Consider the following 13270-nt stretch of genomic DNA (forward strand, 5'->3'; position numbering starts at 1 on the left):
TGTGCACCACTTTTTTTTTTTTTCACAAGCCAAATCAACAGTATTGTAGCACTGGTCCATTGTGTAGCCTGTAAAGAGCAAGCTGTCTTTCTGCAAGTGAAGGAAGCATGCCTTACAGCACATTAATTTTGGAAGCTCCTGGGATGATCTAGATACGAAGCGTATAGCACTTGGTAAACAACTAAATAAAATTAATCTCAGTCATTCAGCATTATAGTTACGAGGGAGTTCCTTGCCCTCCAAGCGGAGCAACAGTTGCTTCTCTGTTTCGAGGGCAAAGAACTCCCAGATCTCGACTGCCTCCCAGTGATTTTCTTCTTCTGTTGTAAGATGCTCAATCTGTACATCCCCTAGTTGTGGGTTGCATTAATACTGTACATCATTATAACCTCACACCACTATCATGTCCAACCACAAGGCTGGCTTAGTCTTGTGATTAAGCCTTGTTACCACCATTGCTGCAATCTCAGAGGACAAACAATACAAATCCCTGTCCTATGCCCTTGTGACATTTATATCAAACAGTGGGGTAGAATAGATATAACAACCTTAGGCAGGCTCTGTAAAAGGGGTGATGCATTACGGAGCAAATGCCAAGCCAGGATCACACCTCTTTACATCCAATGCAGTAGGCAATTTGGAGTAGGTTACATCTGAATTCATAATGATAATTTTGTCAACTTATTTTGTTTCCTGAAATGAGAGTATCACCATTGACATGGTATTAATAATGGCCTTCCCCCCACTGATAATGCCACTGACATTTTCTAAGGGCCTCCATTTGTGGCAAGTCTATTATGCAGCAATCAGTGTCACATTGTTTTCCAGTGATAAGAAGTGATAAATAGTTCCTACAATAAAAGATACATGACCCCTCCATATATTTTACAGGCAAACTGAATTTTATCAGAATGAAAACCCTTACCCTCAGTCCCTTGTTGTCATATCCCAACAAGTCCATACATCGTGGGGAAACCACCCATGATGATTGCAAGAGCTTTTGGGGGTTTTAATAGTGAATTACAGGTTACAAGTTTATTTCCAGCCATGAACAAATCCTGCCTCGAGATAAAATTACTTTTGATTAAAAATGTGTCATTCCCAGAAAGAATTTAATTCTCAGATGATGTGTAACTTTTGGGGCATTTTTGCTCCACTCCTCAGAGAAGCAAGAGAGAACAAGGGTTATCTTGTGGTGCTTAAGCTAGACTTGGCCGATAGCTCTGGCTCAATTCCCCATATGCTGGGTCTTAAAGCAGGCACCATGCTCCAGCTGCAGTAAAAGACCTCATCCAGCGATTTCAGCCTGTTTCAGCAGGATCAACTGCATCTGTGGCACAGATTAGAGCAGGGATTCATAACCGGACACACCATCTCAGTGATTCTGTTAACTTTAGATGTGTACATGTTGATGAAATCTGCCAAACCAGAATGCAAAGGTCCCAAATTTAAGTCTGGGATCTGCCAACCACCAACTTTTGCCTTCATAGATGACCTGACAGTGACCACAGAGTTAGTGTCTGTAGGCAGATGGATCTTTTTTTAAAATTTATTTTATATCAATTTATATACTGATTATAATTAGTTGCACACTCTACCACCCGCTCTAACACCAAGCCACTGTCACCCCCAATACTAGTGGGTTCCACTGGGGTCATGAAGGGGCTGGAGAGGCTGATTGGATGGTCCAGGGTCTTTTTTAAATCAACAGTCAAGCTCTCAGAGAAGCCAATAAAAAGCTTCTGGAATTTATTTGACGGTAGCCCCAGGGACAAAGCCTCCATCTAGAACACCTTAGAGTATCTTGAGGGTTGGTTAAAAGATGTCAACAAGTCTAGCCTTTTAAGAAAATTCAAGGAGTGGGTGTATCAAATAGGGATACTGCTACAGATACTATGGCCTTTGCTCCTTTAAGAGTTTCTAATCACCGCCATTTCAGATTGGCTAAGGAGAGTCACCTTCCACCTGAGAAGATGGTTACGACTGCCAAACAGTTGGCGCAATATCGCCCTTTATAGAAAGACCTGTAAATTGACACTCCCTTCGAATTCTATTAAGGAGGAGTTCAAAGTTTTGAGAGCAAAGGAGGTGCAGCAATTATGTGCATCAACAGAACTCAAAGTCTGCAAGGGAGTGATGGCAGTAAAGACCACCATGAAGTCCAGAGCGGAGGCGCAACTACACCATTGAGTCCTGGTGGGAACAGTGGCCAGCAAAATGGCTGCACTAGCAACTAGTGTAAACTGCATTTCAACAGGGCTTAGAAAAAGTTGAAGAGAAACTAGTCCAAGTCCAAAACAAGGAGAGAGCAGCAATTGGGGAGGAGCGGACCAATAGAATTGGAAACAATTTGTAGAAAGGATTTGTAGAAAGGAAGATCACATGGAATGATCGCTGGTGGGGAGGGCCACACTGCATTAAGTTCATGGTCCAGCCCCTCTTTAATGACCTTCCCAATCTATTCAGCATGGACCGCTAGGGATTGGATGATACACCAGCATGCCCCATGTGCTAGAAAAAGGGAATCCTAGAAAACGTATGGAGTTGCTGCCCAAAAACACTGTGGGAAGTTTGATACTGATGGCAGTACAACCAGGTGTTCAAGACCATAGCAGAGAGCATGTGTAGTGCCATCACCAGGTGTCAAAAGTTAACAACCATGATGATAACACCAACGGTATCAGAACCAGGGATAACCCAAGAACAACATCAAGAGCATAGGAGGGGCCTCATGTCCAAAGAGTTGCATGGATTTCCTACTGAAACATAGGAAATCCATGTGCTTGTATGCACAAAAATATCCAGATGCATGAATCTGTGTGCATGCATATTTAAATGGCGCCATTTAAATATGAAAATGATATGAAATAATCCCTCCACCTGAGGTTCCCCTCTCCATGATCAGATCAGATCATACATAGCACTCTTAATCACGTGAGAGAGAGGTATATATAGCAGTACAGAGGCAGCATGGGCATCCTCCAGTTGGCTCTGGATGACGAGGGCAGATCCCTAGTTCTGCTGGAACCACAAGCTGAATTCTGAGCAACATCAGTCGGGTCAACTGAGTAAGAATGTCTGTTTAATTGGATACATACAAGTTGCGATTTGTTGGGGGGTTGGGGGTAGACGTTAAGCTAAGCTTTAAGTCACGGAGTTATTCAATCACACTACTGTATACCTGAGCAACAGTTATCCCAACAAGACCCAATACAACATTTAGCTCATACAGAGAAAACCCTATCAAATTAAAAAAAAGGAAAAATAAATAATTGGCAGGTTGTGATAGAGTTTTCCTACAGGTAGCCTGTAATCTACTCTGCTGGTGTTAGTGTTCAACCAAATAGGAATTGTCAGCAACCATAATACTTGTATTGACCTGGGGACAACAGTGTGAAAATCCTGCCACAGGAAAACATAATTATGCCTTGCCCCTTTGGGGAAACACAATGGATCGCATTCAACTATGGATTTGCATAGAGGTCTTTAAAAAAGATGATATTGACTAAACGCTGACTGAAAACATTATTCCTAACACATTTATTTTTAAAATTTTATATATTGTTATATCCCCAAAGGGAAATTAAGAATGCACAATCTAGTACGTTAGTCAATCACAATCATGCATATTAGTGTGTACAGGCCCCTGTAATACACACAACCACACACAAGGGGGCCTGAAAGCATGCCATGGGAGGTAGAGTGGCAGGCAGCCCCTTTGTGAAGTGCCAAAATGAGCAGCTTCACAAAGGGGCCTTGCTCAAGGGCGCTTCGGCAGTGCTCCGGAGGTGAGCTGATGCCTTCCACTGTCAGTTCACACTCCAGGTGTTTTTGGGAAGGAGCGGGAATCAAACCACCGATCTTGGAACATTGGACAACCTACTCTACCGTCCGCTCTACCACTGAGCCACTGCCACCCCATCTTCATTATGTGAATATTGTCAACGTCAAGAGTATTCCTTTGGGGGTAAGAGCAAAAACATGCAAACATTACAAATACAAGTCAAAAGGTTTTAAGTCAAATATTTTTTCTTGCTGCATAGATGTAAATTGACTGTTAATTCAATAATATTGACTTTTTATAGATCAGTGCATCACATCAAACTTTTCTCTAAATATTTAGTAATATTGTGAGGGACAATATTTTGCCTAACACATTAAATCAATCTGCACTGAGATGGTAAATTCTGAATGGATAATCAATTGACTGCAGTTTGAATGTGTCACAAGATAGGGCAGTCTTTTGTTCGGTATGCTGTTACCCTGATTAACTGTTTTTCTGTTTCCATACACTGTGTAACTATTTTTTTTCAATTTTAGGACATTAATGTTGCAACTTTACAAATATCTCAGAGAACTATCCCTTAAACAGAGATGAGTTTCTCATTATGCATCTTCACTGTGAAATCAACAACATCATCCCTAACAACCTGGATGTCAAAGCTGCTGGTCTTCACCAATAAACCTATGACGCACTCAGAATTATATCAGATTCCTCACTGATTTTTTAATCTTTATTTTTATGTAATTATTAGTTCAAGGCCTAAACACTGAAATGACAGTGAGAATATATCTAGCAAGAAGAGGGCGAAGTCAGTGATGGATTGATGGAAAGGTCAGTGGTTCGAGCCTCAGTTCCCAGTCAATATGCTGTGCTCAGCCTTCAGCACAGTCATTTGTCTGGCCTTTGGTGCGCAGCAGATACTGTGTGTTCAAGGGCGAGTTTGTTAAAACAAGTATCAAGTGTGCATTTGCAATGAGTAAGAGTAAACATATCAATATGAGCTCATGATAAATGCATGCTATAGTCACAGTGATCAGGCCATATCAACCAATGTCTGCTTTCAGTAAGAAATTTATGTAATTAATTTCAGCTTTAAACACCACCCTTCATACTTTCAGATACATGTTATGTTCTGTAACTATTTAATGTTCCATCAATGTTTAGTACTATGAATGACTAAGTGTACACATTTCCATACAAATGAAATTTTTCTATGTTCCAAATTAACTGCAACAGGTCTTTGAGAGTGAACAAAGGAGATATTGGAAGAGATCATTCTTGAAGCTTTCAGCACATGAAGAAAAAACTCATGTCCATCTTCTGCTGCTGTCCTTGACGGTTTCAACACACTTGCATCATCTTTTGTGAGTGTCTGAATGTGAATTTGAATAGAGGGAGAAGACATAAGCAATCACAGGTAACACTGTTTATGTATTCCATTTACATTATGTCTGTGAGCCTCACAGCATGTCCAAATGTAAGGATGAGCAGGTAATGTTTTGAAAATGTGTGTGTGTGTGTGTGTGTGTGTGTGTGTGTGTGTGTGTGTGTGTGTGTGTGTGTGTGTGTGTGTGTGTGTGTGTGTGTGTGTGTGTGTGTGTGTGTGTGTGTGTGTGTGTGTGTGTGTGAGATGGCAGAGCAAAAGAGTGTATGATAAATATTCAGTTTTTATCAGCCTGGTAGGAGGTGTCAGCTGAGGTCAGGCATATAGATTCCTCTTTATTGGGAGACTGCCAATGGAAAACAGCAACACACCTTTGGGCCTCGTGGCTCTTGATTCTTTGAATCACAAACAGCATCCGGCGCACAAGCCTCCATCAGCGCTGAGCCAATATTTATTTGTGCTGATAAGATGAACACAAAATGTCATTGTTCGCCAAGCAAGGTGTGTTTGCCTGTTGGATTGTTTGCCTTCCTAAAATTGGAACTCTTTATGAGTGATATCGCTGCAGGCTGTGCTGGAGTCATCATGTCAAATGCCTGCCTGCGCCTTCACATCAAATTTCAAGTTAACTCACAGAGGTGATGCAGGAGACTGGATGATAATATGGTGATTTACTTTTGCAGTAGTATAATAGTGTTGCTGCAGATATTTTGGAAATGTTTACAATTCTGTTATTTTGTTGAATAAATGCTGACAAACAAAACTGTCGATTAATCAATCAATCTATCTATCTGACATAGCTGGGCAATGTCTGGTCTTCAGGACGTATAAACCATGTGAGGTGTGGTCAGTGCTATTCACATTTCACCACCGCAGTTGAAACCCGTCTGGCTCTTCAATGATGGTTGATGGGGGTGCCAGGGCCTGTCAAAGGGGGGTCATTGAAATGCGAGTTTCACCAAGCATTTGTTTACTAATGAGGGTCATTAGACACATGAGACACGTCACCTTGATTAATCTGCTGAGACATTCTTTTTGGGAGTTTCGAAAGGACCTGATTGTAAATGAGTGAAAGGTGATGTCGGAGACCACCCCCCACCCTCCTCGTTCAGAGATGGCTTCTCCACTTTGACATGGATGGTTTCTTTCACTCCTCTCTCAAACCATTCTGTCTTCCCAGTCCAAGATCTGGACATTGGTATCCTGATATGAGTGTCCCTCTTCCTTGAGGTGAAGGAAGTCTGCTGAGTCCTGACCTGATGATTTGGCTCTTCTGTGTTGGTCCATGCACTTGTGTATTGGTTGTTTGGTTTCCACTATGTACAGTAGACATCTGAGCATTCTCGCTGCATTTGACTGCATATACCATATTGTTCTTCTGACTGTGTGGTGTGGGGTCTTTCAGGTGGACCAATCTTTGTCTTAGGATGCTACCCGGCTTAGGAACCTGGTGTTGAAGATTCTCCTCAGTTTTTCAGACACTCCAGGCACATATGGGATCACTATATCATTACGCTTGCTCTCCTTCGCTTCCCGTCCTCACTGAGTTATTCTCCTTTCTGGATATCGTGTGAGCCTTCACAAAGGATATCCACAATTTTTCAGTGCCCCTTTCATATGTTGGTGTTCTTTTACTTGGTCTTGGGTACTGTTTGGTAGCTCGTCAGCCCTGTTTTGCAGGATCCTGATGACGCGAAGCTTGTGCTCCAGTGGATGGTGAGAGTTAAAAAGCATGTACTAGTCCATGTATGTTGGTTTCCTGTATACTCCAACATTCAGACTTTTATGCAGACCTCACAATCCAAAAAGGACAAACTGTTGTCCTTTACATCCTCTCTGATGAACTTGATGTTGCTGCCCACCGAGTTGATTTGTTTGGTGAAATGCTGCGCCTCGTGGATTTTGATCTTGACCCATGTTTCGTCCACGTACCATTGACTTGGTGTTGTTTCGTTGAATGAGGTCAGGGCCCTGTGTTCCACTTCTTCCATGTACAGATTGGCCACAATAGGAGATGTTGAAATGTGAATAGCACTGAACACACATCACAGGGTTAATAAGCTGTGACAAGACCAGCCACCTTCAGAACTGACAAAGCCTTTTGGATGAGAGGCAAAATGTTTTCAAGTAACTTTTTTAAAGGCCAGTGGATTGATTGAAACAGCTTTCGATAACCATGACCTGGATAACTGAGAATCTAGACAGACATCTTTATGTTCTATGCTTTCACCACAACCCTTATCCTAAACCTAAAATGTGATTCTATACTTGCATTCCAAACTATGTTACATTAAAGAGAATTGTAATTCCTGAATTCTGCATGAGTTAAACGTACACTGTTTACTCTGCCATAACCCTAAAATAGCCCATTTTAGAGCCGAAGACTGAGAATGAGTCCTCACCTTCCAAATATGTCCTTACTCTCTGGTATAAGGTATAAATCTCATGAGTATAAGAGAGTGAATGGAATTAAGGTAATAAAGTCCTGTACTTCACTTTTTTTTTTAAAAATAGGATAAAAAAAAATCTAAAGAACCTATATCATCCAACTACCCTGAAAATATCTCACAAGCTTACAGCTTTCTTTCATATGCATTATTATACGGGAGTGATAAATTGATGAAACATTTCATTGTGAGTAATTGTGAGTTTTCTGTCTGTTACTCTGATTTGTCATTCAATCAGAATGTAGTCTTGTTCCTATTTTAACACTAGTCTAATAATTACTAACAGGATTGAAGATTGATTTTTATCCCTGTGGATTTTGTAAACAATCATTGCATCTGACATGATTAGATGTCAACATAAATGTCAACACTCGGTCCTTCAGAGGAGGATTTAAACAGAATCACGTTTTCTCCTCTAATTGCCATAACAGAGTCCATCACAATGGTTAAAATCTTTTTTTTTTTTCATATACCATCACATAACACTGATGTGAACTTTAATTCCTCATGAAACAGTACTTTTTAAATTGCGAAGGCACGAACAAGGAAGATGACCATGACTTGAATACTAACTTGGGAATTTTTTTTGCACAATTACAGTGACAATTTTGCCAAAAATGTGTTTAACTATTTCAAACGGACTCAAATTCCTGACAGAGCATTTTGGGATTCTTTTGATAACTAAGACGATTACTGACAATCAAACAGGAGGCAGAACAGCTGCCCAGTCAGTTTTTCCTTTGGGAATCAGCTGTTATAAAACCTGTGAGACAAATGACAGCTGCAACAAATCTATTGCTACATAATGTCATAATGTCATGTGTCATCTCAGTGATGTAATATCATTTTTTTATTACAAACATTTGTCAGGTCACTTTGTGTTCATTAGACTGAATTTGGCACATTTTCAGACTGATTTTGTTGGCTGCTAATAAACTCATGCAATCTAGATTAATTACTTCAGCATCAGGTGCATTGTTAAGATAATAATTTTTTTTCACTGACAGATTTATGACTAATCTCAATTTCCGCTATGATATCTTGTACCTGGCACACTTTTTGTGATGTCATTCCACCTGAATTTTAAACACTGAAAGATTTGACACAGTTAAAGGTGTCCTAATATGAAAACCACATTTTTAAATGTCTTATATATGTCTTATATATATATGTCTTATATATATATATATATATATATATATATATATATATATATATATATATATATATATATATATATATATATATATATATATATATATATATATATATATATATATATATACACACACACACACACAGTATATACAGGATATACACTGTATATGTATATATACATATCATCCCATCTATATATTTGAATAACCTCACTTGAAAACCTCACACTGTCAGGGTTTTTAACTCCACCCACTATCTGTCAATCAAGCGCCCAACAAATCACAGCGTCCAACCAATCACGGCACAGCTGCCAGGAGGAATCACATGAACAATATGGTGTAAGGCAGCGGTTCCCAAACTTTTCAGTCCGCGCACCCCCTTCTACCTCCCGACTTAGCTGACGCACCCCAATGCACAAAACATGAAAAAAAGGAAAGAAAAGGCGTATACGTAGTTATCAAGTTTAATAATATAGGCTCCTGTTAACACAGAATGCATTGTGCAATAATGGCCCAATGATCTTTCACTTTAGAAATGGTGGGGAGAATAATAGTAACAGTATAAAAATGACAATAATAATATTTTAAGTCAAAATGGTCGCCGAACGAGCCGACTACAGATAAGTGATGAACAGCAGTTATTACTATGCAGGGCTCGAAATTAACTTTTTTTCTTGGTAGCACAGGTGCTCCCAAATGTAGAAGTTAGTAGCACCAGCAAAGACTTTAGGAGCACCTACCCAAAAGTGATAGAGACGCTCCGTCCATCTCCGTTCCTCCTCTCTCCCTCGCCCAGGAGAGCAGCCGCAGCTGCGCTCTCATTGTTTCCTGGCAGGACTGCAGGAGCGTGGTCTCACAAAAAAGGCGCACCAGATTTTTTCCCCTTAGTCGCACCGGTGCTCCCAAATCTATATTTAATAGTCACAATGATAAAAATTTGGGCGCATATGCGACCAAAATGGGCGCAATTTCGAGCCCTGCTATGTAACAAATAGGCCTATTTAACAAACTGTAACAGTTATTAAATGGTAACAAATATGCTTCTCCGCCACAAATAATCAAAATAACATAGGCCCAAGTTCAACATCATATTTTCTCTTTCGAGTACGAGTCTCATTGTGTTCTTTACCCCTTTCTCCCGATGAAGTTTCCCCTGTCTCGTCATCATCACTCTCTTTTTCCTGCTGGATTTCTTCAGCCTGGTAGACTGCACAGCTCTCAGTTGTGGCCAAAGTATCCTGTCCTCTTTCATTTCTCCCAGATTTAATACTGGACAGACTACCCGTTTTTAACCAGTTATGCATTTCGGCATATTATTGTTGTTGCTATCACAACAAGCTAGCACGTAGCTAGGAGAAAGCCAAGTGCATTTTGGGTATTTTTTCTTAATTTAAAATTTTCCTAAAAAGTTTCTGAATTGAAAATTACCAATGATTTGCATGAATAAATTTAATTATTTAAAATTTTAATCCTCCACAGGGGGTGCGCGCACCACACTTTGGGAATCCCTGGTGTAATGCGTTGGGCAGCGAAGCTGTTTGTTGCAATTACGCCTTTCGTCCACACAGAAACGCAGATGTCTGTGACGAAAATGCCGCCAAAGTAAAGTTTTTTGAAAACACCGAGTCTGCGTTGTCGCGTTGACGCTGTAACAGAAACTTTTACTATCCGGGGGGCGTCTCCCTGTGAAAAAAACCCCTGTGACGTTAGTGTGCGACCCGTGTCTATATGTACACACAGAATGGACAGTTAAAACCGGCTGCTGTATTTTCTGACATATTACAGCTCCACGTCATAGATGCGTTGATAAACATGCTTGACAGTTGGATATTTGTTTGTCTGTTTCTTTCTTTATGATTCATAAAGTTTATATAATTATTTATTCATTCATTCATTCTCATTCATTCATTCATGTTCCTCGCCAACGCCAGTTCTGGGTCAGACCAGGATGTGCCTCCTGCTGGTGGGAGAAGTCTGTGATGGATTCAAGGATACAGTAGCCTATATATTTACGTCTATCAATGCCTGTTTATGTAATTAAAGTGTGTTCTTGCAGTGCTACTAAAACTGAATATTGTTTCTTAAACTTCAATATTCAATGTCAACATGTCTTTTATTTTTATTGTGTATTGCTGTATTGTGTAATAAAATTGAACCACTTTAAAATTGCACTGTATTATCTAAAGGGCATTTTCAAAGGTAAATGGTCAACAAACTATTTATCTCATTATTTGCAGTAATTTAAATGTTTATGACAATCCCCATACTGATATTAAACCGCCTTCTATCTGTATTACCTTTTTCCACACTCTGATTGATTGTCTAAAGCACTTTTGTATTTCATATCAGTCTGAGACTCACGGAACGCAACGCCAGATGCCATTAGCTAGTAGACTGTGCGGATGGTATCAAGTGACTGCCTACCAAGAATCCGCGATGAGGTGAAATTGCAAGCTTTGATGCACAAATCCGCGAGGGCGCTCTGTATATGTATATACACATACAGAAATATACTGTATATACATAAATAAGTCAACCTGCGCTTTACTGTTTTATTAAATATGACAAAAATAATTTACAATAGCCATAGTCCTTGCAGGAAAATGCACTCCCCTCAAACTTAAAATCTCCTTATCCCACCTTTTTTCACCTTGTGATGACTGGAAATCAGTCTTTTGGACTACCCTTATTTGCACAATGACTGTAATGCATTTTGTGGGCATTCACAGCACTTCAATAGCAATCAGATCCAAACTTACATTATGCCATTTCAAAAGGTTTTTTACTCCCCTTGTGCCATTCAGAAATGGACTTTCTGTTATGTGTGGCTGTAGGTAACGGTCATTTTCAGGAATGCTGGGTTTGGTTTTTCCAGATATACGTAACATAAGCCCGGTTCAACTTAATATCCATCAGTCCATAGATTATTTTCCCAAAATATACTCTGTTAGGATCATTTCCAGTGGGTGTCAGCTTAGTTCTTATTTCAGTTAAGACCCTTTCCAATAGTTGATGCATGAACACTGACTTTGAGGTCAGAGAAGTCTACAGTTTCTTGGATTACCTCTTTGAGTTGATCTTTTGTGAATTCCTGGATCGTTCTTGTACTGTCTTGGAAGTTTAACTATTGTTGGGAAGGAACAAAGTCTTCTTTATGTAAAAATAATATGTTGTCCTGTGAATGAGTCGCAGACACTTGCATTGTAATCATTTCCATAGTGATGTATCTCAATCATCGTTTTCCTCATCTTTTGATATCATGCATATGCAAATGAGTGATGCTGTTTAAGTAATGATGTAAGTGAAAAAGAATGACAGGAATCAGTTCAAGGTGTGTCAAGCTGCAACCAGTCATTAGGGTAGTTTAATTGATAGTTCATTTGTTTTAGTTTTTAAGAAGGGCATGTACCTTTTGAAAATTCTAATAATCGCGTAATGGTTTGAAGATACAGTTCGGATGGAAAAAATAAAACATATCAATAGCAGATCCATTGCATTATGTAGCATACTGCATTGTATGTGTAATGTTGGCTAAGTAAATCTGCTGAATTATTACTTGGTTGTGCAGTGAGCTACACAGTGTGCCACTGCATATCTTCATATCACTGCAAACATAAAACACTGCTACATGCCAACATGCGTTTCCAAATTGTGATGAAAAATATTCATTGGTGACTGTGTCACTTTAATTTTTCCAATAAATCTGCCTTTGAAGTGGAACCAAGTGTCAAGGCTATTGCTTTGTATATTTCCCTGGGATCAGAAACAGATGTATATAAATGTCAGGGAGCCAGATTGCTTCACTTTTTCATTGACTATTTATTTTTTGGTGAGTTGTAAGGATCACTGTCAAGTCCAGCTGCCTTTAATTTATGTTAATAATTTACTTGAACTCTCAGATCAGAACTTTTTCCCCCTGAAGGTAGGTACATTGCAAAATGTTTTGTCATGCAAATCAACCAAGGGTGTTGTTTTTTTGTTTTTGTTTTTGTTTTTGTTTGTTTTTCTTTTCAGGGGAAAATGATGTAGAGTAGCTTATATGCTCTATAGCAAAAAAAATTCTAAAAAGACAAAATAAATAAAAGTAAAGTTAAGCATGGCATGAGAAATGAGGGATAGCATTTAACCTTTTTTTCTAAAAGAAAACCAAGGTTTGCAGGAAAAACTATGATTCCTTGAGATCAAACCATCTTCATTGCTGAACTTGTGACTCTGTTTCACCAATTGTTATTCAGTTTCTGCAAATAATTCTATGTCATTCTAATTATTTCTGCATTTCAGAAGGGAACCCATAGTACAGTCATATTTTGAAGGAGCAATCTAACAAGGAGCCTCTTCACAATATCCATCTTTACTGCTGCTAACCCACTAAAGATTAAAACCTCTTATTAGTCCTAAATACTGAATATGTCTCCATAAATTAGGCCCATTGAAGCTGAAGCAAAACAGGAAAGAAGATTAGTCCAGTATGTGCTGCCTGCCGTGTGCTCTGTTTGTC

Source organism: Antennarius striatus, chromosome 15, assembly GCF_040054535.1.
Source record: "Antennarius striatus isolate MH-2024 chromosome 15, ASM4005453v1, whole genome shotgun sequence".
Lineage (NCBI taxonomy): Eukaryota > Metazoa > Chordata > Actinopteri > Lophiiformes > Antennariidae > Antennarius > Antennarius striatus.